This window comes from Semicossyphus pulcher, unplaced genomic scaffold (genome assembly GCF_022749685.1).
Source record: "Semicossyphus pulcher isolate SPU_LCO1_2020_fin unplaced genomic scaffold, fSemPul1.0.p SCAF_17, whole genome shotgun sequence".
Taxonomy (NCBI): domain Eukaryota; kingdom Metazoa; phylum Chordata; class Actinopteri; order Labriformes; family Labridae; genus Semicossyphus; species Semicossyphus pulcher.
Window position 1 is genome coordinate 18530515 of NW_027211681.1, and position 27993 is coordinate 18558507.

The 27993-nt window shown below is 42.6% G+C and overlaps 1 protein-coding gene across 3 annotated transcripts in view; it reads right to left on the bottom strand.

Moving 5' to 3' along the window:
- The window catches only part of fbxw7 (F-box and WD repeat domain containing 7), a 137840-nt gene that overhangs the window by 105003 nt on the left and 4844 nt on the right, over positions 1-27993 (bottom strand). Inside the window, exons 2-3 of one of the 3 annotated variants that reach the window (XM_069665709.1) lie at positions 19020-19172; positions 10660-10739 (exon numbers count right to left, since the gene is read on the bottom strand). The gene's annotated coding sequence lies outside the window, so the exon portion shown is untranslated. Of the gene's footprint in view, positions 1-10659; positions 10740-19008; positions 19173-27993 lie in introns of all 3 variants that reach the window. The other 2 variants (XM_069665711.1, XM_069665712.1) reach the window with 2 other exon arrangements.

Genomic DNA, 27993 nt, shown 5'->3' on the forward strand with positions numbered 1-27993 from the left:
GCAGCCAGTCAGCAGGGGGCGATAGAGAGGGTTTGGCTTCACTTTTAGAGCTGTTATGTCGTCCATCTTTTTATACAGTCCATGGATACAATCTATTTGAAATCAATCTAAATTGTATTCAAAGTAATAGCAGGTGAATAAACATTAAAGTGTAAGGTGATTTACTTATAAACTATCAGAACAGATGTAACAAGCAGGTAGCCTTTCAGAGGACCCAACAGGTTACCTGTTACCACTGAGTCTGACTTCATCACGAGTATAGTTTACAAACAGCTTTACTAAACCAAGTTTATGAGCGACAGAACGTTTTGAATCAGGCAGGTGCTGCTTGCATCCTATGTATGTGCATCTTCTTTATCCTCTGTCCTTCATGTGCAACAAGTCAGCCAAGCTCACAAATACAAGAAAAAGGAAAGAAAAAACTAACATGAATCTGTCATTTTAACACTATCACTCCATGATCTTCAGCCATAGATGTACAAATGTTATGTCTTGTAGTGACCAGAAACTAGCTTTAGCTACCTATTCAACCTGTTCAGTGACCTTGTGTGCATGTGAACTGTGGCTTTGTGAGTTTATTTCACAGCTCTGAAGCTAACTGCCCTCCTCCTGTTCTCTTATATTTTCCAATGTTGTCGTTTTCCTTTCCTGCTCTCAGTACAAAGTAGAATCATAAAACCTTGAGGTAAGTGCAGAAGTCTCTCTCAAATTGAAGCGTTTTTTCCAAAACACACAGACATCCCTCATCCGAGCTCGCACTACACGGAGCAAATCTGGGTCCACTTATGTCTTCAGATGAAGTTTAAATGCAAATACACCAACAACCTCATGTTTGAATAAACCCTTAGGAGTGTGTATCTACAAAGAGTACACGCTGTATCCGGGCTGTTCCTCCTGTTCAGTGATCAATAATCTGGGCTGGGTTAAATGACGCAAAGAGATCCACTCTAAACTCGACGGCCACTAGTGTCTTTTCAGGTGGATAACGCAGAAATGACAAGAACTGTTATTGCACCATCTGTTTATTTGGGTGAAGTGCATCACGCTTTGATGTGCAGCCGCCACTGAATGCCAATTGCAGCCAGCATAAAGAGGTGGTGGAAAGGGTAATAATGAAGCACTTAAAGCTGTTCTCCGTGCTCACTCACTGGCACATCTTGTGCTGTTGATAGGAGTGCTACTGAAGGTGACACCTCGCTGTGATTCATTACAACAGAGATTTCCTGAAACACCGGGTTGTTGCATCCCCGCAACAAACAGCACATCAGGAGAGAGATGGAACACGGCAAACACAGAGACCTCTATCTGCAATCACCAGAAACAATCTATAAAGGAAGTAACACTGTCGAACTAAAACAAGGACATAGGGTAGCAGTAAAGAAGCCGAGCTTGCACATAACGTCTGCGGAAGCAAACATAAAGGCAGTGTAGTGACAGCATGTGTTATCTTAAATCAGAATGCTCCATAAGCAAAACATAAGCAGCAAGTTTACGGTTTTTGTTCTGTTCTGGGCCAGGACTGAGAGACGAGGCGAGGTGAAAGGGAGGCCGATTCATTATTTATGAATATTGCTTTTCACTGTGTCAGCTCGCTGCTTCAGTATCGATCCATAAAGCGGAGACTCGCTGCAACGGAGCAGAAGGTTTCAGAGGAAGACATGACGACACAAAGGGCAGCAGGTGCAGCGTGTATCATCCCCAAATGGGCCGGATAGACTGGAATATAACATGGCGTGAATTACACTGTATTATTTGTAGAATGCAAAAAACAAAAGTTGAAAATTCTGCAGCCCACACAACTTTTGTCTTCAGTGAACAAAAGCTTTGCTGATCAATACTTTGCTACATACCGATCTGAGGTGTTTCTTGTCGTCAAGGAGAGGAAACAAAAGTGATGTCTCATGTCCCATGGCTCTTTTTTAACTGAAGAAATCTCATAATGAGCTCATAAATAAAGACAGCACAGCCAGCTTTGGGTTAATCAGCCAATTACATTGCAGGTAGAGGTAGTAGGGCCCTACCATGCAATTCTTACTGTGACTTTGACCACTCAAGTCCTTATCGGTCCACCTGTCCTTCTTGACATGCTGACAAAAATAGATGTTAATCCACCTTCTGGCCTACTGTCAGGTGAAGTTGGTCCTATATGAAGTCTTCACATGGTGGTGAAAGCGCCTGATAATGTGCCATTATATGGTCTGATTTCATCCGAAGCGAGCAGACGATAAAACTCTGACCTTTGTTGCACCGGCAAGTCGATTTTTGAAGATTTAAAGCCATGAAATAGGTTCAGTAAAGTCCATCAGTCATGCACCTCAAAGACAGATGTAAAAGTGGTGTGAAGGCCAATGCAGCTTTTGGTGGTTTGAGCCTAACTTTAGGAAAAATCCAAACCAACATATGGACTGGATGATGATAACTGTGCTTATATGTGCACAAACAATCAAATTGTGGCTCGAAAAAGCTGTGGACTCATCTTCCATCATTGATTGAAACCTGGGTTCATCACACTTCCTGCTGATCCCTTAATGCTGAAGACTTTACTCCATGACACATGGATGACCTATAATAAGCCTTCTCTGACACACTTTATTTTTGGAAAATAAATAATAATTATAATAATAATATAATTATAATAATAATAATTATTATTATTATTATATTACTTATAATAATAAGTAATAAGTATATGTTAAAATATGTCTAAGTGTGTCCAAGGTCCATGTTAACACTAGAGATACTGGTGAATAATTTTGTTAGCATGTGAGAAAAGTAAAATTATATGGAGCCTTAAGCGGCTTATATAAAATCACCATGGTTTATTGTGGTGCTAGGCAGGTCTGACAGCACTTAGTTTTCAGTCACAGGATCAGACTGCAAAGACAGACAGATGCAAAGACAGACTCTTCTGCAACCTGACTCTTTGTAAATATCCTCCTCTAAGCGTATTCTTTAAACCATCTTCTACTTCAAAAGTATTTTCCACATCGTATTTTCTGTAAAAGCTGGAGATGAATTGAAAGTGAGTTAAGCATCATTTTTGTTCCTGCATGTAAACTCCTCGTGCCAGGAAATGCTCTGAAGCTGGATGCCTCTGCTAATGCTGTGACCACGGCTGACAATGCCAACTCTGTATGCTGCTCCCAGCCGCCAACTTGTGTTGCATTCCTCCCCCAAAGCCTACTGCCCCTCTTTTCAGGACACTCTGGAGATCAGATCCTGGCCTCTTCCCCTAAAGTGCATACAAAGTCTCACCCCCATCTTCATCCACAGCTTGATCTTCATCCTCAGCCACACCCTAGGATCCTCAGCCTCATCATCAGCCTCATCCTCATCCACAGCCTCAGCCTCACCCTAGATCCTCAGCATCAGCCTCAACCTCACCCATATCCTCAGCCTCAGCCTCATCATCAGCCTCATCCCCAACCTCAGCCTCACCCTAGATCCTCAACCTAAACCACAGCCTAATCCACACCCTCAGCCTCAACCTCAACCTAGATCCTCGGCCTCACCTTAGATCCTCAGCCTCATCCTTAACCTCATCATCAGCCTCATCCTCACCCACATCCTCAGCCTCACCCTAGATCCTCAGCCTCACCATCAGCCTCATCCTCAGCCTCACCCTAGATCCTCAGCCTCATCCTCAACAACATCCTCAACCACATCATTAGCCTCATCCTCACCCACATCCTCAGCCTCACCCTAGATCCTCAGCCTCACCATCAGCCTCATCCTCAGCCTCACCCTAGATCCTCAACCTCAACCACATCCCAATCCACATCCTCAGCCTCACCCTAGATCCTCAGCCTCACCCTAGATCCTCAGCCTCATCCTTAACCTCACCCACATCCTCAGCCTCACCCTAGATCCTCAGCCTCACCATCGGCCTCATCCTCAGCCTCACCCTAGATCCTCAGCCTCATCCTCAACAACATCCTCAACCTCAACCTCAACCTCAGCCTCATCCTCAACCACATCCTCAACCACATCCTCAACCACATCCTAATCCACATCCTCAGCCTCACCCTAGATCCTCAGCCTCAACCTCAACCACATCCTAATCCACATCCTCAGCCTAGGTCCTCAACCTCATCCTCAACCTAATCATCAGCCTCATCCTCACCCTCATTTACATCAGCATCCCCATCCGCCTTCCATGGCCACAGTCACCCTGGTCATGCCCCTGTCTGAGCGGCTTGGCATCGGTGGTGGGGGGGTTCCTCTCTCCTCCTTCCCGTGACCCACCCCCAGCCCCTTCAGAGGCAGCCGAGTGACCAGAGTCCTAACATCCCAACATGTTGTGTATTCACATTCTCAGCTCTCAGGTTAAGAGTTTAAAATTCACTTGAAAATACTGAGGCACGACCATAACTACATAAATCACTGTACGTCCAAAAACTTTGACTCAAACCCCTGCACGCACTTTGTCCTAAGTTATTCTCTTGCGAGGCCTCCTGCTATTACTCTTCATTACTGAAAGATAACATTTCATTACATGCCTTTTCAAGCATGATAAATCACGTCTGAGTCACTTCCCAGACTAAAAACTATATTGGGATGCAGAAAATCCACTTCCTCTTTCTCGAAAAACAAACACTGAAAGCTTAGAACTTGATATGGGCTGATACAAAGCACTGACCTGACAGATGCTCTGCTAATCAATGTATAGGTTTGTGTTTGATTTTAATAAAGTGAGATTTTACAATAAACAAAAACATGTACAAAAACATAAATAGACATGTATCCTTTTGTCACAAAATCATGTTTCTTACTCTTATTATGTGTCAATCTTGCATGCTCATTTTTAAGCCGACCTGCTCCCTATTTTTCTGCAAAGGCAGACAAGCTTCACCTGTCCCTATTTCCTGTATTCAGCATTTAAACTGTATCAAGCTAATGGAGCCGTGTCTGCCTCCTGTTGAGTAAATCTATAGCATGCTCTTCACTGAGAAGTCTGGTGCAGTCACTGATGAGACATAAAGGTAGTCTGCAGTAACTGATGTCTAATGGACACAGCTTAGAGTCTATTAACTTCCCAAATCAAAACAACACAACCATTAAAGCTATCGGAACTTAAACAAGTTAATTTATTCACTTAATCTGGGCTGTTTTAATCTCAGGGTGACGACGAGCAACACACTGGGAAACAGCAATAAGGTTTGGATTTGTTGACAAATTGTCTCAGTGGTTTATAAAGTGGAAAATGTGTGATAATTAACACGGTGCCATTAATCTCTTCAAACCAATTAGCGGTTGATACGTTTAAGTGGGCTTGCAAATCACGTCCTCGATTATCCTGCTGCAAATATTTACACACAGAGGGAAAACACTGATGAGGTGAGATGGTTTATCTGAGGGTGCTATCTAAAAAAAAGTTGCATCTTGTCATACCCTAATGTTAGAAAAACGATTCAGAATCAGGTTCACTGCCAAGTCGGTTCAAACAAAGAGTTTGTCTTGGTGTTTTGGTGAATGAAAATAAACACAGATTAAAAAAGAGAGCAGTACTGAAACAGTCAAGAAACTTGACATCACAAAAATGAAAGAATTAGCGCATTCTTTATTATAGTCTAGAGGATGTTTTAAACATTAACGGTGACGTGTGTCTTTTAAGCACAGTCAGTCCTCAACATGAGTTTACATATAGTACAGCTGAGGCTGCAGACAGAGCATTTTCTCTGAGTAGGCTGCACTCTAGTGGGCAAAGCCTGAAACTCAAGCAGAGCTGCAGCTCACATCTGTCACTGAAGATGAGGCAGATTATTTCTCACCACTTGACACTATTAAAAGCATCAGTGTGTAATTTAGGGCTTATTCATTATGCTTTAGATTGTCTCTATAAATAACCTAATGAAATATAGTAATTATACCAACTAAAATATGATCTACCAAAAGGTACACAGAAAAAAAGATATGACCAACTGAAGTATGCTGATGTAGTTCCTATTGGCAAGTCCAGTTGAGCAACTTCCTGTCTCGGCAACACACGGACAGAGCTGGATTTCCTCTGTGCAACAGGATTTCCAAAAACATGAATGACAGAGAGATCATCGACCACTCCCCTCACAGTGTGACATCTACACCCATAACTTCCTGTTACAAACTAATTCTACAATGCAACTTCAAAGCCTAAAAGTATAGTGAGGAAAAACAGAAACATATGCTGTATTAGGGCAACACCCCTAATGCAGCAGTGAGCTTTAATCTTAAACCACAGAAACCATCATAGAAAAGCTGGGGCGCTGGTTTAGCTCAGCGGGTAGAGCAGGCGGTACAGAGGCCACAGTTCTCGACGCACTGATCGCAGCCTCGTCTCCCGGTCTGACGATCATTTGGTGCATGTCATCCCTCACTCTCTCCTCCCCACATTTCCTGTCTCTCTTCAGATTTCCTGTCCAATAAAGGCAACAAAAAGCCCAAAAAATAACCTTAAAAAAAAGGAAAGTTAAGTTAAGCTGGAGGTCCTTTACTTTTATTCATCTTCTGAATCCACTATCAAATTGCAAAGTACAGTTATGATTAATCAAGGGTTTACCTATTTAATTTATCGCCAAATACTGTATATTGATAATTAATTAAGAAAAAAACATACAAATTCTCAAATATAAAAACAAAATCACTCAATATTTAAGACATCTGAGGACACATCTTGGGCATTTGGAAACACTGATTGACATTTCTCAACATTTTATGACTTTTAATAGGCCACAAAAGTGGTGAAAATAATGGACAGACTAATATACAATAAAATTAATAACAAGTTGCAGTTCTAGAGGAAAGTCTTTAAAAAGTGCAGTAAAAGTCCACATAACCACAACTGACTGTTTCCCACGTTCATGGAGCCCTGAGGCAAGAGCTGCTGTCACTCGGTCATGGCTTATTTTTAAATGCCGACCCAGGGCCTATTGTGAGAATGAATGCCTGTATAGTATACGCACATGCGTATATATAGAATACAATATGAGATATTGTTTAAAGAAGGCCTATCTGGCATCTCATCTTTGTTTACATCAGGGATTTTTCCAGTTGCAGAGATAAGCATGATATTAATCACTGTGAAATACATCCACATTGAAAGCTGATCGATAATAGTCGGTGTTGCTTAAACTTTCCAGACTGGTTAAAAGTGCATCAGCAGCGATTTCCTTCTGTCCCCAGCTATCCTCTGTTATCAGTTATATTTAAGCTCTTCTCCCGAGCAGGCAAAAGGCTGTTCTGAATTATTTACAGGGAATGAGTGGGTGAGAGGTGTGGGACTGATTAGGGAGGGACACAGAGGATGGCTAAATCTCAGTCCCTTTCTACACTGTGCTTAGGAAGCAGTTTCACATTCAACTTTTATGAAATGACAGCAGTCCACTTCTTCCTGCAGGGAGTCTGTGGTCACCTTTTCTCTGGAATTCAATCATCTTTTATTCCTTAATGTCCTAACTGAAAACATACATCTCTACCAGTGGATCGTACATGCAAAAGCGTGCACAGTGATTTGGTGAAAGATGGAATACTGTCATTTCTGTGTCTTGTTCTCAACAGGACAGATATAGCCTGCAACCATTGCATTGAGCTCTTAGGCACACGGAGATAGCACTGCGACACAAACAGGGAAGTTGCACTTGGATGAAAATTCAATCCCGAAGCATCATCCTGAATTATTCAGACTCCATATCAGATTTCCTTTATCCGGTCCTTGAGACCGCGGTAACAGTTTGAGGAGGAAGACGATGTTAACATTTAGACATTTGAGTGTCAGTCCACACTTTAAAAATGCAGCGAGGCCCTGCTACGTGCTATCACCTTTCCTTTAATTCACCGGCGCGTGCCTGGGATGAATTATTCAAGGCTTGCACCACACTCTTAGCTTTAAGGAAGAACACCACTTACAGCTACGAGCAGCGAATGCACCATAAACACATTAACCATATACCTTTGGTCCCACAGTAATGTTTGACAACGATACTTCAACCTCAGGGTAAGATCATTATCTGCAGCCTGACCTTATGAAAATGTCTGTGCCAAAACACAAGTTTGACATCTTAAAGACCAAACAAAAACAGCTGTTTATTTTGCAGCTTCTCAGCTTCCTACCTCCACACACACTTCCATGAATGACCGACACACACAACGAGTCAATATGCCTCCTCTTTGTTCGTAAAAACTCCAACAACTTCCACTGTGTCTCGTGCACGAGTGTGAAAGGTCTGCATCCTGCCCGAGATGACACAATGAAACTCAGGGCGGGGTCTTCCGTGCATCGGCAGCAGCTGTCAGTTTTTTGGTCTTATTTAGTTCACTGTGGCTCTTTCCACTTCATTAGACGACACATGGCTTGCACATCGTCACAAAGAGAGCTTAAGTAGATCACACACTCGGGTGTGAGACTGAAGACATTTAAAGCTTTTGGGGCAGCGTGGTTTCACTTTCTGTGAAGAAAATTAAACACTAGTTTTTAAAACAAGAAGAAAAGGGATAATTACACCAAGATTGAGATATTAATGTTAAATGACGCTGCATGTAGAGATTAAACAATAAGTAAGTGCCTGTTTTAGATCGCTGCAAAATAAAAATCATAGGGGTTTGGACTGTTGGTCAGACAAAAGCAGAAATTTGAAAACCGTTTGTCTCTGGTTTTTATCACTTGGAAGAAGTAATTTTACTTTTACGTAAGTATGTTTTAAATGAAGTAAAGTAATTGGATACATTTGCGCATCCATATGTTGGCAAGTAAAATATTTATCTGCAGATATTGCGAACTCGAAAGAAACACTGACTTGGACCAGGAGACCCTCCCTGGCCGCATACTAAAACAGTAATTTTAGCTCGCAAAACACGGGACTTGCTGGTCTGCCACTGCCTTGTTACACATCAGAACCAACCTAATTAACCCGTAGGTTTTTTTTTTACCTTTTAACCTTTATTTAACCAGGTAAAAGCTTGTTGAGATATAGAATCTCTTTTTCAAAAGTGACCTGGCCAAGAGGCAGCAGAAATTTTACACACAACACAACACCACAAATATCATAGCAACACAAACAACATTCGCACAGTGAATAAAATAAAGAAGAAAAAATTTCAAAGAAAGTTTAAATGAGCGTACCATCTGATTTAAAACAGTGACAAAGCCCAATGCTTTCGAGTTCCTTCATTTCATTAGGGTTTCAACAAAGCTGTCAAGTGGGATCAAGTCTGACAATTTTAATTCAGCTTGCAGTGAGTTCCATGCAGAGGGAGCAGCGTACCTTAAAACACCACACAACAACACAGACAAACTAAGCGATTGAGGCAGCGGTAGACCATCAGCAACTCCTGTGTCCTGCGACGTAAAATTACTGTTTTGCCAATGGAGTCTGGTAGCAATGAAGACCGCTATATAACAGCTGTTTCTGGTTAAACAAAGGTTCTTACTCTTTGACAAAAAGTCAATTTTTGTCATTTTGCCACCGAAACATGTGAACATAGGGCCGAGGTTTCAGGTTTCATCTTAATTGTAAGTGTGAGCTGAGGCCTACAGATTAGACAATACACTTTCATAACCTGTTTTATGAAGCTATTTATAGCATTAGTTGAAACACCTATTACTTAAACTACCTTAACCCCTCCATTGTTCTAACTGTGCTATCATTCCCTCTCTTCCTTTTCAGTTCGTTGCACAGGATGCATGTGTAAGGTAACCATGGCAACATGTTTTCATTATAAAAATCAGCGGGGTGGGAAAGTAACTCAGTAACTTTTACTTTAAGTGCTTTTTAAGGGAGCTACTTTTACTTGAGTACAATATTTCAGTACTGCTGATTCTTTATTATAATCTATGAACCCAAAGTTCAAGACTGTTTTCTACTTTGTCCAATGAAGGAAAGTAAAAAGCCAAACTCTGAGCCGGGTTCTGCCAATAACAACAGTTTGTAAAACCAAATCTGTGTCATTAACCTGCAGTTTTCAGTACATAAACAGTTCAAATATAAACTGTATCATATTTTAGTTCAGCAGAGTTTAACAGACACTGAGTCATCATGTGTAAGAGCTGTGAGAGCCTCAGTGACATACAGTTTGTTATTGTTTTGATGCCTCCCTGAAAAGTGCTTTGTAATCCTGCAGTTTGCATTTAGGTGCCGTAAGTTTGGAGCTTATTTAACGTTGTTCAGACCAAGATGGAGGGGGAATTTACTAGATAACAGACACTTACATACAGAACATAATGTGCGACAGGCTCGTTTCCTATCAGCTGTTGACAACAAACACTAACATGACATGAACCTGATTTTTGCAGCAGTGACGTGCGAAACTGTAAAATTATCTACACATTCGAAAAGCCCTTGCTTGCTTCTTTCACCGTTTGTCTTGCTGGGTCTATTTTCTGATAACAAAGCTTGTAAGAAAATGCTGTTCACGGACAGAATTGGATCCATAGAATACAAATACGAGTGCAAGGAGCCTTATAAAAGGCTGTTAGAGATTTCCAACCATCTGCTCAGTATTTTGATCCAAACATATACATATAATGATAGCCCCAAGGAGCAATTTAAAGAGCGTCTTTGTCATCTTCAAACAACATGTCATCCATCTAAAACATCCATTGTTTCTATATAGCACTGAGAATAAGTTAGCAGCATACACAAACTCCCTGACCTCTGAGGAGTCCACACAGTCTCATTGTTTACTCACAGTTCTCTCTTTCTGTCTTTCTTCAGGCCACAATTGGTCGGCGTCTCCACTCCAGGTCCTACTCTAAGCGTCGATTCTCTCTGTGGACAAAGAGGAGGGGGAAAACAGTCATCAGTAAAGCAATCTCAGAAGCCATCAAAGAGTTAACAGGCCATGGGGCTGTCTGGAACATGAGAGGAGAGAGCAGGGAGGCCAGAGCGGTGAGATAAGGATGCTGCAATTTCACAGTTTATCCTCCAAAAAAAGCCCCAGCCAGAACACGCCGGTTCTTCAACAGGTTTGCCAGAAAAACTACAGCAGAACAGTTTAACAACCTGGCACAACATACAACACCTGCATGAGTGTGTCACAGTGAGTCACCAGCACGAATGCGTCAGTTCTTCCTCTGGCTCAGCTGATGGGATGTGAACAGAGGGCAGCGGATGGTGAACCAGAGCACCGCTAACAGCTTTTACATGATGGCGGGTGCATCTTAAAAATTTGATTTCTCCTCGCTTTCTGGAACAGATGAGTCCAGGTGAAGATATTTTCTCCCTCATTCAAATGCCAGTACACTCAATATCAGCAAGTGATGAGTAACTACGTGTCAGATCCACTGAAATAAACAGCTGTGGCTATAAAATTTGACACACCTTATGTTCCACAAGCTTCCACGTCCAAATACAGCAGGGGCCGGGGGGGCTGCATATCCTTATAAACATGATTTAGACAATCTCATTCATGTTTTCTTGTCCAGCAGGGTTGACTGCTACGACAGTCTTTTCCAAGGCTTTCCAAAGAAGAACTGAAGACATTACCACTGATGACAATCCAATACTCAAGTCCTTACATTTGTTTCTGGTAAGTCAGACTTAACAGCACCGCTACTCACCTAATGGAACAGGATCAAAGTACCTCTTAAACATGTTTTAGCAGGACACACCTACCAGAGCCCTCGGATGACTAGAAAGAAATCAGTTAAAAGCTACTGTGAGAAAATGGTGATGCAGTTTTTAGCTGCTCAGCTCTGGAACCAAATTTAAACCAAAAACTGTATATATGAGACACGGCCACCCTGTCACCCATTGGTTGTGGGACGACTGTTTTGCAGCCTAAAGTTTTGCTATCTTGTTTTATTTGGACCATCTATGGAGACACATTGGTATGCCTCTATGCCACCTGTCAATCACAGGGTAGCCACACCCAAAAGCCCTGACCTGCTTTATTGTATACTTTCCTCTCATTTATTCTAGACTCCCCAGCAGCGCAGAGGAGCTGGCTTGCGTGGAGAGAGTAGGATTTCTAAGTTGACGTGAACAAAACTGGATATGGACATGCAGTTGTGGGAAATGAGCAGATGTCCAGACAGACAGGGAATCCAGCTGTTAGACATGTGATAACCGTGAGACGGGAAGATGGTCGACAGACTACTAAGATCTGTATTTGCAATGATAAATGGACTCTACTTAAAGAGCGCTTTTCTAGTCTTCAGACCACTCAAAGCGCTTCTACACAACATGTCACATTCACCCAAAGCCTACTATGCCAAACTCCAATCAAGATCCATGCCCATTCATTCACAATGGTTACGCCTTTTGGGGTTCTGTGTCTTGCCCAAGGACACTTTGACCAGTAGACTGTAGCAGTCAGGGATCAAACCGTGAATCTTCCGACTGACAGGCGACCAACTACCACTGAGTCACATGATGTGATGCAAAAAGTTGCAAAGACACACTACGTTCATTGCATAATCACGTTGCATGCAGCAACTGGTGCATGTGGATGTTTCCAGATGTGAACAGAGGTGACAGAGTGAAAATGATAGATTTGTTTTAGATAAGGCGACAGTTGTGGGGGTGCTGGTTTAGCCCGTTTGGTGGAGCGGGCGCCCCATGTACAGAGGCTGCAGTCCTCGTCACACTGATGGCAGGTTCGACTCGCGGTCTGCCGATCATTTGGTGCATGTCGTCCCTCACTCTCGCCTCCCAACATTTCCTGTCTATCTTCAGCTGTCCTGTCAATTAAAGGCAAAAAGCCAAATCATAACCAAAGTTATCTCAACACACTTCACAAAAAGAGCAGGTCTCGACAGCACTCTTTGTTATGTTAAATAGAGAGAGTGCATGAGCAGTACATTTGGCAACAGTGGTGGCACTTAAAACCCCTTTTAACAGGCAGAAACAGGCTCATGTTGAACACACATCTGCCCCGACTGGATGGGTCAAACAGTGAATTCATGAATTCAGTAGGGCTGCTGCTACAATCATTTTCACACCATCGATAATGATTTTCCAATTAGTTTTTTGATCTATACATCCTTCATTTGATTGGACAGCTGTAGAGAGACAGGAAATGTGGGGAGGTGAGAGTGGGGGATGAGATGCAGATCGGAAGTTGAACTGGGATCAGTGCGTCATGGTACATGGTACAAGGTTGTATTGTAGAATTAGTTTGTAACAGGAAGTTATGGGTGTAGATGTCATACTGAGAGGGGAGTGGTCGATGATCTCTCTGTCATTCATGTTTTTGGAAATCCTGTTGCACAGAGGAAATCCAGCTCTGTCAGTGTGTTGTCGAGACAGGAAGTTGCTCAACTGGACTCGCCAATAGACCAGCAACGCAACATCAGCAAAACTTTATGACTAGCTAACATAAAGATTTCCCTCGAACAGTTATCTGAGATAATCCAAAACCCAATGATTTCAATAAATGATTAATCAATTATCAAAAAAGTAGTCAACTAATCTTTCAGCTTTAACTTTCAGACACACGTCATAAACACAAAGCGGGCTCTCCATAATGGTTGGATTCAATGAAGCACCACACCATGGGGACAATGCTCGAGTATTTCCGTTTCATGACCTTTGAAAGAATGTACAGCTGACGTGTTACGTGCGGCCGTGCTTTCCAGGGATGTCCTTGTCAGGTCTTTTTAGGCCCAGAGCCAATCCGAGGCATCCTTTAACATTGGGTGTCTGCTGAAACAGAGTCCGAGTACAAACACAGACATGCAGCCAACTCACAAACTCACAACAGCCAAGTTTTATTTTGGCCTCGTCTCAAGTTACTCACAGTTCCACCTTTAATTAGCGACAGCTGTACCCGTGTAAGTGTACACTTTAGCTATAAAAAGGAGAATGCTAATGAGTTTGGTCTTAAAATCTCTACTTAATACGAAAACAAAGGTCTCACGCTTCTATTCTATTATTTCGCCAACTCTGCAAGCATCCTGTTAGCTAACTCCGCTACTCAGAAAACTTTTAACATCAGGGAGACAACCCGTCGCTTTCTAGGAAACGTTCGGAGTGTTTCCCAGAGGCCTTCGAGTGAGGCAAGCAGAGAGGTTACAGATGCCTGCAACTGCAGTCTGGGTCAGCTGTGTCTGGACGTGCCAGATAAAATGAGTCCACATGGAGGAATGTAACTGCCGGGTTTCCTGGCCTCGGTTCAGTTTGAGTAACTCTGGTTTAAATGTGAGAGAAGCGCTCGGTTATGCAACAGTCTTCTGTGAACAAAATCATCGCTCTCTTCCAGGATTTGTCTGCTTTGAATAGTGAAAACAATCAATGCAAGCTGCAAGTAAAAGTTGGCGTATGATTGTTTTGTTCTCTTATTTTATTGTTGCAGGACAGATTAGCCAATAACGACGCAAATAAATAACTTTAAAAAAAGCTTTGAGCTGCAACAAATTCAATTAAAAGCTGGAGAGCAGCGTTTTACAAGAATGTCTTTAATTCCTGCTGCAGGTGTGAACTTCGAGCCCGGTCTGGTCGACATGTTTTCACACAGCAGCTCAGGAGTCTCTTAAAGATTAATGAAAAAACAGGCCTCATCTAGTTACAGTAACTCATGCTTTGGACGTGACTCACTCTGTAGTTTGTGAGTTTAGTTCCAAATCTGTGGTCGGCATGAGAGCTCGATTCAGGATCTTTTTCTTGCTGAATGAAAACCACAGTCTCAAAACGGGGATGATGATCACCAAGCTCACCGCACAGTGTCAACTTTGCCCGATGTTGACTTATAACTTCCCTCGCTGCGAATGAGCCGAGATGGGTACTGAAGTCTGAGGGAACTGTCTGGAGCAGCTGCAAACAAGCCAGCAGTACAGAGAGACTGACAGACACTTCATAAATCACTGCTGGAATGCAGCCTCATTTCCTCTCCCCGACCCCACCTTCTCAACAGCTTCTTCCTTCAGATCCAGGAGCTCTGTGCACCGAGAAACAGACCTGACCATCCCCATCGTGACACATGTGCAGCTGCGAGTCTGAGCAAAAAAAAAAAAACACACAAAAAAAGATTTCCCCAAAGCGCTCTAGCTCACATTTCAGTCATGCAGAGCAGACGTTGCAAAGAAACTAATGAGAGGAGGCAGCTTAATGAAAGAGTAGGATTATACATGTTTGTGTCAAAGCTGTTAGAGTAGATTCACAACTGAAAGAAAAACTCTAACACACAACTATTTGTGCTGGTAAAAGCTAACCTCTGATTAATTGTTGTCACCATAACTGCTGCCATTTTTAGTTTTGCTTCTACTAACAGTGACAAAAGCAATGACGGTGGTGATCGTGATCAAGACCATTAATGTTGATGATGACAGTGAGATCATCATTTAGTCGCAGTCTCTCTTTTGATGATTCACTTCAAATAAACTGACGACACATTTTTAACACTTACTTTCTTCTGTGTAAGACACTTAATAAAAGGTTCTTTCTGCACACTGAGTTAACTCTCCAGTATACAGTGAATGTAAACAAGCTTTCATGGTCAACAACATCAACAAGCCAATATGTGTGAAATATTAGGCGTTAGTGCTGGTGAGTCGAGTTCCCTAGGTTGGAAATCTCGTTCACCTGCGCAGCCGGCTGGAAACGCCTGATTGGTGCTCAAGCCCAGAACGACGCTCAAATCGGAGGAGAGCACCTGTCGACTTTGCCTTTAAAATTTTGGTCAGCTCGTCTTTTATGGCGGCAGCTTTTGAATTAATTCAGCTCGCTAACGTGCTGCTCATTTTGTGTACTCTCGCTACTGTCAGAACTTGTGTATTGTCCTGAGACACTTGTTTTGGTACCTGGACTGGGCCAGGGTTTAGATCAGTTTGGGTTTAGGATTTCTTTGTTAGTGACACTATGTGCAGGGGTGCTGTTTCACTTGTTTGGTTTGATTAGTCGAGTTTAGTTTTAACCTTTAAGAAAGTGAGCAGCACCCATAGGCCCATTCTCAGTTTTATTTTGCCTCATTTTTTGTTGTTGTAAAACAATCGCACTCTTTGTTAATAACTAACTTTTTCTTTTCACCGAGAACAACTGGTTTTATGTTACTTCCTTTCCCCTCTATCCTCTTAGCCCATAGAATTGTTTTACAGTATCCCAGATTTTGATTTGATGTTTTGTCTCGCGCCCTATTTGCATCACATTAACATTCAGTCAGCGACGATAATGCAGCCAAAGTAAAAAGCAATGATAAATTAATGATTCCTGGTAAAAGTCTGAAAACTCACCTCACTGTGTATGAATATATTTAGGCGAGCGCTGGCAACTTTTAAAGCACATCAAAGAAAAAGCAAAGTTATAATCACTTCAAACGCTACCTGTTCTGTTGCAGTGGAAGCTGTGAATACTTAACTGTAAGCTGTTGACTCTTAAAGACAAATAATAATATTCGTACACACTGTGTCACACTATAAAAGGATAAATGGTCAATTCGCATGCGACTCAAAGGCCGACATGTCCAATGCCAGGAAGTAAACACTTCATGTACCTACAATGCTACAAACTCTCACATAACCAGGTCCATCTCCACACTATGCTTCACTGGCCCTCAACAAAGCTGGCTCCATCATGTTTCCACTCTAAGTTGAACAAACAGTCTGGTGTTACGCATTTTTATTCATCACAATCGTCTTGGGCGAGGTAAGCCCAGGATGCGGCATGGCCGCCCCTGCTAACCAGTGTCAGTAGGGAACTTGTTTTGATGCAACACTGGTACGCAGGGAGGCCAGCCCTGGGTTTAAAGTGGCCTAACCCTATCAGAAGAAAAGGCAATATAAGCCTGTTGCTTTGAATGTTTAAATCTTAGTCTAAACATTTTCAGCGTGCATGTTGCTAGATCAGAGATTTTGAAATCGGTAACATGCAAATAGCATCAGGGGAAGAGATTTCCATCTGAAATAGTGGCCACTGGCAGACTTACGCTCACAGTCTACATCCTGTGAGTCAGACTATAGGCTTCAGAACTCAACCGTCTTCACAGGAGACTCATCTTTTGTTCACCATGTGGACGTCTGATGTAATCTTTTCCTTTTCTTGCCGTGCCAACAAGCAGTCCAACAGATTAGTGGTGCTTACTATCGGAGTGAACACTTCACATACATTCTTTCACAACATTTATTTTCTCTACATGACACCGAGTGACTGTTTTAGATTCCACATCTGGCTTTCGATTACATGAAAGACAAGTTTGGCACAACAGTGTAGTTTTCACACTATGACACAGAAATCCACGGGCGGATGACGATGTGAGACGTGTTTCACCCCAGAGGAAATTATCAGGAACCTTAACTAATGCTGCTACAATGGAAACACAGATAAGCCAAAAGATTAGATGACTTTTAGCACTCGCAAAATACATCTAGTACTCTTACACAGAGATGCCACCCACTTTTTATAGGGGTCAAGTATTATAAGAGGATTGACACGATTAAAACCTGATTGTCATATAAAAGGTTGAAGGCGTATTTCTACTTTTCCAACATGTAAAATAGAAACATCACACTCTTTATTAGATCTTTCATGTGTTTATACAGCGTGTAGAAACAGTGAGTCAACTTCTGATTTCGAAAGTAAGAGGAAAAGTAATTGCCCTTTAATAAACTGTCAAACACTGTTTCATGAATGGAACTGAATTGTTTTTCAGACCTCTATTAGATGTGTGGAATTATTATTCTCTATAAATGGCAAGGATTGGTCATGAATTTCAAATATTCAAATAGTCGTTAATTTATAAAAAAAACAAAAGTTCATGCGACTATTACCGTATCTTAGAAATATATTGTTTCACTTGTTTTTTTCCCAGCACCTGGTCGTATTGCAGTACTACCGCCAGACGGTGGCTGTAGCGCATTTGAAAGCTGTTTGCTAACCGCTATTTAATTACAAAAGAAGAAGAAAGCATTAGCGCTGCATGCTGGTAAAGCAGGTGTTGCGCTTAAAAAAATACAGACTGAATGCAACAAATGAGACTTCTGCAGCCGTCAAAAGCCTTTTTTAAATTGCGGTTCCGCCTTACCGCCATAACGAAGCATCGCCGCCATGCAGCCTTTACCATTTTACATTGGACCACACAACACTGGCGTAAAGCCGCCCGTTCCGGCATTGCAGAAGCAAAACGTGCACGACACACGCGGCGCTGTTCCGTCTTTCCGACTCTGCTGTTTACACAGACGCCATTTCTCCTCCTCTGTCACGCCTCTGTTACTACCTCCGATGCCGGCTCAGAGGCGGAATGACTTCGCCCCACCATTCCTCCTCGGTGCTTTTTACATAGACGACAGAACATAACATTCATAACATAACAACACAACATAAACAGGCAGTGTATAAGGGGCTTAAGAGTCCTGTGCGGAACTCCTCCGAATAAAGAAAGAAGGAAATGAGGTCAGGTGCAACTTTGGAAGGTAAAACCAGCATAATCATAAATCTACAACAGCTATGCTGAGCATGACGGGCTGATCGTCACCGTGAGAGAGAAATGATGATCCATGTCTGTGTATTATAAAAGGGAAGATGCACAGTTTATTGCACCCCTTCTGGGTGTTTTTTCAGTACACACTGAACATAAAAATAAAAGTGTGTCTCTGGGGGAGGGAGGACGATCTTCACATAATAGTCGAAAAGTTCCCAGTGAATATCGAATGGTATTCACCCATCCCTAATAAATACTGTGTGATCATTCGGAGATGCAAGCAGGGAGGGAGATGAGGTGTAATTACTCCCTGATCCTAGTAAAACACTGTTGCTTTCAAAAAGAAATGCATAATATGGAGCAGGTATTTAAACTGTTAAATCAGGTCTGCATCACATTAAACAAACCATGTAATTGTCGCATAGGAAATAAAAGACTCCTCCTTTGCTTTAGGCCACAATACTGCTAATAAGATAGTACCAACAAGTTCCTCCCTCCCTTCATCTTTTCAATGAGTTCATATAAAATACTGCGGGGGGGGGGGATGCAATTTAAGTTTACATTAAAGCCTGGGGCTGAGCAGAACAACTGAAATTGCAGCAAGAGAGGTACAAGAGGGGAAGTAAACACTAGAAACATCAGCAAGGAGACAGGAGTCACAGAAACAGTTTTCTAGAAGACACATACGGGGGCCAAACCTGTCAGAGGAGGGACGGCGTAGGGGCTCCTCTGGTTGAGCTTGCAGGTGCTTGGGGGTACAGCGTGTTATCTGCAGCTCCGCAGACCTTCCCCTTTGAAGTGACGCTGAGCCACCGACGGAGCCAGGGGCAGCAAAGTTGGAAGGTGGGAGGCTAAAGAGAAAATGTAGAGAGAGCAACAAAGGTGAGAAAACAACCGTGAGTTATCAAAGATGCAGAGACGGCGGAGAGGTAAACAAAACACGGCGGTTAACTTTCATCTTGTGCAGTCAAAAGAAATGCACCTCAGAGATCGTTTACAGCAACTTTGTTTGACTTTGAGGTCATGCAGCACACGTCATCGCTCTTTCTCTATTTTTAAGTCTTGTTTAGGGAAGCTACGTTTCCTTTTAGGGAGTAATGAAGAAAGCATATGGTGGCCATGTGTTGGAGAACGATTAGCTGCATCGGGACGGGTTCTAACCGGACGGTAAAAGTGAGGAAAGTGAATTGACAGTCTGTCCCCCTGCTCCTTCTGTTCACTTAAACTCTCCCTCAAGGATTATCCTCTCTAATAGACTTAAAGGCACTTTAACTGAGCTGCCAGCTGCCTGCGTCCCCGGCGGAAAGCCACCCAGGTCAGGTCTGAGGGAGGATATCCTACCGTGACAATGCAACACATTCCTATAGTGCCTCTAATTCTTTATTACGCCAAAATAGTCTATTATTACTCCTTGATCTAAGAAGGAACTGCGTCAAAAGCAATCTAGGGAATAAAGGATATAAAAATAAATGTATTGTATCTGCTACTAAAACCGTCTTCAAATCAGTCCCCGCATCCATGCATGCGTCTCCGCTTCAGTTTATACACGATGCATTTTAGAGCTACAGTTAGTGTGACCCAGCCTACTTTAAATTTGATAAACAGTAAATAATTCATCCAGAAGAAAGAGAAATGTGGGCCAGAGAACTGTTGATCTACATAACTTCAAGCTGAGAACACTTCCAGGCAGATTCTCCGTTCGCAGAAACTCAACCAGCACAAAGTACCAGTTACGTGTTTTACGTCCTCAGACAGACTGATAGTGTTTGAGACGTATTTCCCAGGTGTTCGCTTGGTTTTGTTTATCCGTAAAACTGGATATTATCTGGGTGAATTTCTTTAATAAAAGGTGCACATTTATGAGAAAAAAACAAAGAGTGAACCAATTTCCCTCTGCCACAGAGACAAGGTCAGGACGCTGCAGTGTGACCTTGGCTTTTTTGATGATTGAACCGAATTTGGAAATTAATAATTAGGTCAGTTGTTCGGTGTCTTTGTCTGCAGAGTGCAGAGACGTGATGGTTTCTTATAATGGAATCATTTAGACGGCAAAGAAAACAACACGCTCGATTCTTTGCACGCCATTCACTGACCTGTGTCATGAGTGGCTGTGTTCCTCTTGACCCCTTTTGGACTGATGAAATGACAGCTAATTACTCGTTTGTAGCTATTCAACCTTCAACCTCATAGTGGCAGGTAGGGCTGCTTCAATATTCAATAGTGATTGTAGAAGCAAAGTGCTGCTCGTTGTTATCGCTACAGTCACTGCATTTTTCTTCCCCCCCTTTATTTTACTCAGAATATAATTTATCCTAACCTGGTCCAGATGTTGAACATCCAGTAGACTGTTATCTGCGAGGACGTTTGCACAGCTATATGATTGTGCAGCCACAAGCTAATGCACACCCACAGAAAATGTCTTACCGTCCAATGGTTGTTTAAGTTATAATCTCAAAGAATTTCATGTAAACAAATGTCAGGTATCTATCGCAGAATGAGGTAACACAATGGTGATTGAGCCTTTGGCCCACTGATGAAAGCCTTTGCATTTACAGTATTATGGTGTGGCTTTCCATCACCCAGCAGTGGTTGGTCTGCCAGAGAGGGTAGGCAGAGCTAAGCAGCTGCTTTTCTGGTCTCTGCAAGTGTTGCGAGTAAACAGTAATCTACTATGGCTGAACAAACAAAGAAAAGATTGATGACTACAGATACAACTTCAACAATAAGTGAAAATCCAAAGAAAAAGAAACAAACTCGACGCTCAGATGAAGGCAAACCGCGGACGTCAAACGTGCAACACTGTCTGGATATCTGGGAAGCGTGCTCCCGCAATTACCGTTTATTGCCCCGCCAAAGAGAACGAAACTGAGATCTTCAAGATAACAACTTTAAAGACACAATCATATTTGTGAAAACATTACGAGATATGATATATTGGGCGATATCTACCAAACATGATGATGTCCAGAGCGACCAACTGGACAATATCACTGAGGAGGTACACGAGACAGGAGCAGTGCAGGACCACAACACGACTGTGATAGAAGCAGAAAGGTGATAGAAGCAGAGGCAGCGTGACACCACACAGTGTTCCAGTCTGTTGGCCGCAGCAACGCTCTCTGCTCCGGTGATGACAGGCAGTGAAGTCGGATTAACCACTTTTGAACCAGATGGTGGTATAACCTCCTCCACTGCTGTCCACCGTCATTGACTCCACAGCTGAGAGCGCTTTCAGCAGCCTGGCAGGAGAGAAGCTACGCAGAGATCTTACAGCTTAACCTGAGCAGGATGCACAGTTTCTCTTTGAAGATGGTTTCACCTGACGGATGATGAAGTACGTCATTAAACTTGTGTCTTACCGGTAAAACATGAGACTCATAACGGCTGATATTATGACTACAGTGTGCTGCTGAAATGGAGAACAAAAAGAAACGATAGTCCGACGAGGAGGGGGCTTTTAAATCATGATGTCAGGAGGGTAGAGGGCTCAGTGGTCGATGACTGTCAGCTGTCAGCGATGGATGACGTCATTGTCAATGTTTCCAAGCCTCTTATTGATCGCGTTGAACAAATACAGGAGGAGAAAAGGGGATTCCTGTTTGATCCATTACTCTAAACTTCAGGTCTGCATTGCCCTTGTATGTGTGTGTAAACAGAACATGAATGAAAGCACTCAAGTGTTCACATTAAGGTGAAATGAAATGTAAGACCTGCAGTAACACAACCACACACTCTCACAAACAATCAACAAAGTACTAAACAAAAAAAGGGCATTATCAAAAAGTGCCATGCAGTCATTTCTGTTGAGCTGGTAAAGGTTTGTTCGAAAGGGCCCTCTTGGACCACGAGACAGTGGGAAACCTCTGACGAGGCGTGTAAGGGAAGCCTACATTCACAAAGACGGCCGTTTCCATGCCAACAGGACCTCTGCTGGGAGAGGCCTCCTTTCAAATGGTTTTCATCCCGCACCTCTGCTGCAGACTCGGAGAAGGACTGGTGGGCATTTGAGAGGGAAAAGAGTCGTGGGTGGCAGTGAAGAGATGCAATTGTGTTGAGGCAGAGATGGAGAAGGTCTGAGCCGAGAGCCTCTTAAGAGTCTTTACAGTCTCTAACATGAACTCACTACAGCGCTAAAGATTGCTCCGTGCGCTGGGTAAATCTCACACATACATTGTGACGTGGTAAACAGCCTGAGTGCACTCATTACTGCTACTTTTGAGTAGTATTGGACAAACAACAACACTAGACAACAGAAATAAATTAACCTTAGAGAGATTTTGCAATATCATTGTGACTATCCCTTTTATATGTGTCTGTATTTATCTTAATAACGATCGCAAATTAATGAGCAGAGATGAAATTAGACCTGCAGGAGCTATAATTGATATTTCCATAACAATGAGTCAAATGATCCTGCCCCCTCATTCAGCCTTCCTGGAAGAAGTAGCAACAGTTACGTCACAAACTCCGGGTTTCACTATAAGTACAACATTCCCCTCCCACCCTCTCGGACATACCCACGATGCACTGATTAAAGATGACGGCTAACTCCTAAAGACGTTGCTGGCTTTGAGCAAAAAGGCCATTACAAAATAATGGTTTCAGAAAAGCTGCTCTGCTGCTGGCCTCTTTATCAATATTGTTAAATAATTACATCTTCCAGAACAATTGACCCAAAGAACTGCGGGGATGTGGTGCGGAAATGGTATATTTATTTAGCGAGTGAAACAGATAGTTTAAGAGTGCACTGTATCGCACTATACTTTTACATTAACCCTATAATACAAAACAACATATACAGTTTAGAGCTACCGCTTTTCTTTAATTACTAATTAACAATTAATTATATTAATTTGTGGTTTAGAGCAGTGTATTGTATTGTATTTAACTTTGCATCTGGTACAGAGCTGCCACCGCTTGGCTGAGCTGATGCAATCCATGGCAATGAGAGAGTCGTCTTTCAGGGTGCCGCTTTAGCTCAGGGGTTAAAGCGCGCGCCCCCGTGTATAGAGGCACAGCCCTCGACGCATGGCCCGGGTTCAACTCCAACCCTCGGCCCTTTTCTGCACGTCATCCTCACTCTCTCCTCCCTCATTTCTGACTCTATCCACCGTCCTTTAGAATAAAGGCAAAGGCTAAAAAGAAAAACCTCTTAAGGCAAAGGTAAAACGTCCACACAACATCCTGCACTAGAACTAATGAAAGAAAGGAGTTCGTTCCCAGTAAAGCTGCTATTTGACTTGTTATTTTTGGGTTACTCTTATTTTGTGCAGGAGCAATCTGGCACAAGAATTTCCTTTGGGATTAATAAAGTTCTATCTTACCTTTTGCAGCATCCTACCTCAAGTAAACTACTGTCCACTAAAGTTGATCTAAAGTCTGTAGCAGCTAAAAGCAGCAGCAGTACAACTGACTTATTGTAGCATCTCAAACAGAGGTAGCTGAGTGGGGGTGCACTGTGAGTCGCGGCAGCCGAAAAACACCTGCTATAAAGCAGATTATATTAGCAGCATGAAAATAATTGAAATCGTAATTAAGATTTGGTCTTAAACAAGACTAGGTCAAAACCTAGTATGTGGCTGACCGCATCAGGTCAATGTGCATTTTTGTGGGCAACACCGGAAGTGTGGTGTGTGCGTGACGGCTGCGGGACGTGCTCTTTTTCATTTGAAGTGTATGAAAACAGATGAGAGTCTTCACTCTGCTGGTGTGACACGCGCGTATCTCGCGCTGAAAATGTAGAGAGTAGGAGGCTCGCTTATTTTCACTGCGCACCGCGAGCGGTTCTCGGTCAACATACAGGATTCAAATGAATTGTGAAGGGTCCTATTGATCTCTGACAGCACTATTACATCTCTTGCTGTAGTAAAAGTCAAAGGCATAAAGAGTGATGTAAGTCAAAACTTCCGGTATGTTTTTTTCAAAGTAAAAGCCCGATCTGGATTTCTGACTCCCCTCGGTTGCACACAATGCTTTTACTTTGAAGTGTTTCCCAGGCCGTTGTTGTTGTTGTTGTTTTTACTTTATTTGGCTCTGAAAGTACCATCACTCACTGACTCAGTCAGTCACATGCAGACCCATGTGTAGGGCTGACCACGGCAGAAAAAAATGAGATGATATTCTATAAGTCAACATCAACCAGCGCGTTCAGCACCCTACAACCAGGAATGAAAGACAGAGTCTCTCCTGGGACGAGATAAAGAGACCCTCCTTCATTCTCATCTCCACATTTGAACTCATCTTCCTACAACACCATCTGCCACATCGTTTTACACCATGATATACCCACTATTAACTTGTTTTGTCTTCCTCTAGTCCCCGCACTGTCACACAGCGTTCACACTATAGCACACATCAAAGCAGTGTGCCTGGGAGATTCCTCCCCCTGTTCATTAACCAACTCAGAGCTACATGGCACAGCACTGAATTATTAACGTGCTCCTTGTGCCTCACAGATACAGAGCAGAGGGCCATTCACAACTGCAAAAAAAAACACCCACGCTCTGCTGTAGATGCCTGTAAATCCTCCGCTCAACCTCCGAGAGAGGATTCAGACTCATTAAGAAAGCATTTTGAAGAGCGGAAAATACCGTCACATGATCGATGATAGCGTAACAGACGCGGAGAAATTGGACGATACAAACAAACAAAATGAATCCAAAAGGGTTTAATTTTTAGAGATCCTTCAGAGGAGGATCTCATGTGTGTGTTATGAAATCTTAACATTTAACCCACTCAAATTGAACCTGTATTCTGGCCTCCTTTATGTCATGCTTTCTGCTCCAAAGTCCGACTTGATGACTTTCTTAAAAGAAGGAAAACAGTCGAGGAGGAGAAGGGAGATCCCTCTTTCTTCAAGGTGAATTGGACCTCCCCATAGAAAAGCCCTTTCATTTCCTCTCTCATTGATCTCCCTCTATCTCTCTCTCTAAAGTGCCTCTGCCCACACACAATGCTGGACTTTTTTTTTAGAGCCTGTCTCATCTCATCTCTTTTGCTTTTCCTCTTTGCGAGCTTATGAAGCTTGTTTCATTTCCCTTTGCATTCCCCCGTTTACTGACACTTCCTAAATAAGTCCTAACACACAACATATTCGCCCAATTTGCTCCTTCCTGCCGTCGTTTCCGTCATCAGTTCTCCCTCATTTACATTTTTAGATGTCCGTTCTCATGTAGACTCGCACATCTGTCCGCCAACAACCCCTTAATTGTCTGAAAACATTCAAATCGGACGACAGCTGAGAAAAAGTGTCACATTTAACAAGACTGACTCCTATAACTTTTCCCACTTAAAAGTCTCGTCTTTAAATTAATAGTCTGAAGCTCAAACGTTCCTTTACCACTGAATCTGACTTCGCTTTTAAAACCCCACACAGTCACACAGGCTCTGTCCCCGAAACCTCCAGCCTGGGAGAAGTCCTCAAACTGTTCTTGACCAGTAGACCCACATCAACTGAGGCCAGGGAATCATGAACCATGTCATGAATCACTCATTATCCAATCGTCCCAGTATCTTTCACTAAGCAGCGTTTTTATTAAGCCTGGATGACTGCCCGTTCTCATCAGACCGCACTCATGGCGACTTCAACACAGAAGCGTCTCCCTTCAGTCCTCCTGGTCCTCTCCAAGACCGACGGCCAGGTCGGCCTTGCCATCCTTGTTGATTTGCAGGATCTATAGGAGGAAACTTCTACACTGCCACTGCCTCTTATTACTCCAGTGATGATTCATGTTGAAATCTAAAGTTGCTGCACATTAGGGGAAAACATTCATCCATTCACACACACAGTCACACACTGATGGCAAAGGCCCAAGTGCCAATCTCCAATCCACCGATGGCTGTGCCACCGGGAGCAATTTTTGGGTTCAGTGTCTCGCCCAAGGACCCTTCGACATGTAGACTGTCGCAGTCAGGGATCGAACCCCCAACCTTCCGCTTGAGAGACGACCAACTCTACCACTGAGCCACGCATACAAGTACAAGGTATGAATGTGCAAGTCTGGGGTCGTCCTGGAAGACTAACTTTTAAGATGTACTCCAAAAATACCCACTTTTTTCCAAGTAGGGCTGGATTTTGTGTTTTCCATACATCAGATTTTCACACCGTCTAAGAAAGAAAGAGTGTGTTATAGTGTGTATAAAATTGTAGCGCACCATGGGGCAGTGGAAGAGGGCATGCATCCGGTTGACTTTGCTAATATTCAGCACTGAAGCCGAGATTCCTCCTCTTCTCATCTTATGCAACTAGTAACCCTAACTCTAATCCTTGTCTTTATTTTTGGTGTTGTGCATATTTTGGTTTGGTGGATTTTTGTGGATCTTTTTTTTATGATCTCTTAATACTTCTACTACTGAGAGTTTCTGCTGCTCAACCTCTTCCCTTTGAGGGAATATCTTCTATGTTCGTTCTATCTCATCTGTTTCCTTTACAGACTGTTTGTACTTAACTGATTTTTAACGCAAGAGTCTGTTTTTCCAAAGTTTAAAGCTGTTATCCTGCTTTGCTTTGTGTACAGTGAAACCAATAAGACAGAAAAAAGGTGCAGTGATCCGATGACGTGAGTTTCAACCCTGGGCTTCTCGACTAACTATTCGAATCATGGACATTTTAAAGCCCAGCTCCAGGCATGTTTTCAGACATATAAAATGCTCCGCTTGAAATAATAAATTGTGTCTGATATGTTTTTCCTGCAAAGTACGTTTAATTACCTTGTAAAAATCCTCCCAAGGCCTCTCCTCCTTCTCCCTCGTTAAAAATTCCTGAATCTGCATAGGCCCCGCCCACTATGCAAATCTCCAAGTGAAATCAAAACAGGTCTCTGCCATCGTTTAGTGGCAACTTGTTCAAACTTAGCTAGCTTGAAATGTAGTAATTAGCAGTAGTAACGTTAACGTTTGTAGTCAATGAGCAAAAATTACGATGACGGTTACAGCTGGTTCGCACATCGCCGAAGTGGTTGCCATAGGTTACACATAATGATATGCATAGTGTCACCCCGTCCATTAACGGGATTGGCTCCTTAGGTTTGTGATGTCTCAAACCTGCCAATCTGAAAACGTGTTGTTCAGCCTGTCCTTGGTACACTGCAGTTTAAAAGCAGACAGGCCCAACCATGGAGATGACTGCTCATGTTGTCCCTGATATGTCTTGTAGCACATGAAGAACACCACATGGAGATGTTAAACAAGGTTAAACACTGGATTTTCACTGGAGGGGGGGGTTTAAGGGTGTAGGCATAGTTGGAAGTTTTCTCATGTTTCCTGTCTGACTCTTCCATCTTCAGTCCATAGGATTAAATGCCTGTTAAGTTAAAAAGGATTAAATTCGTATACAGCAAAGAGGCATGGGACACATTACAAAGGACACTGGGATTCAAAATTTAGGAAAAATACAAAAAAACTTCTCAAATAGTTACAATTCCCAATGTCCGTAATATAACCCAAGATTACATGATAGGTTTCACAACTGGGTTACATTCAGGGGGTTGTTTGGTCGCCTGCAGGGACTATCTTATCACAGCTCCACTTAATAAGTTTGATCAACTCCTTATCAGCAATTATTTGTCTCATTTAAACACATAGATTACAAGTTTGCTTCTAATCGCTTTGAGTATTAAAATGTTCAGTACACAGCTGATAAGACCTGTGTTGTCTCCATGAATGAAAGCCACC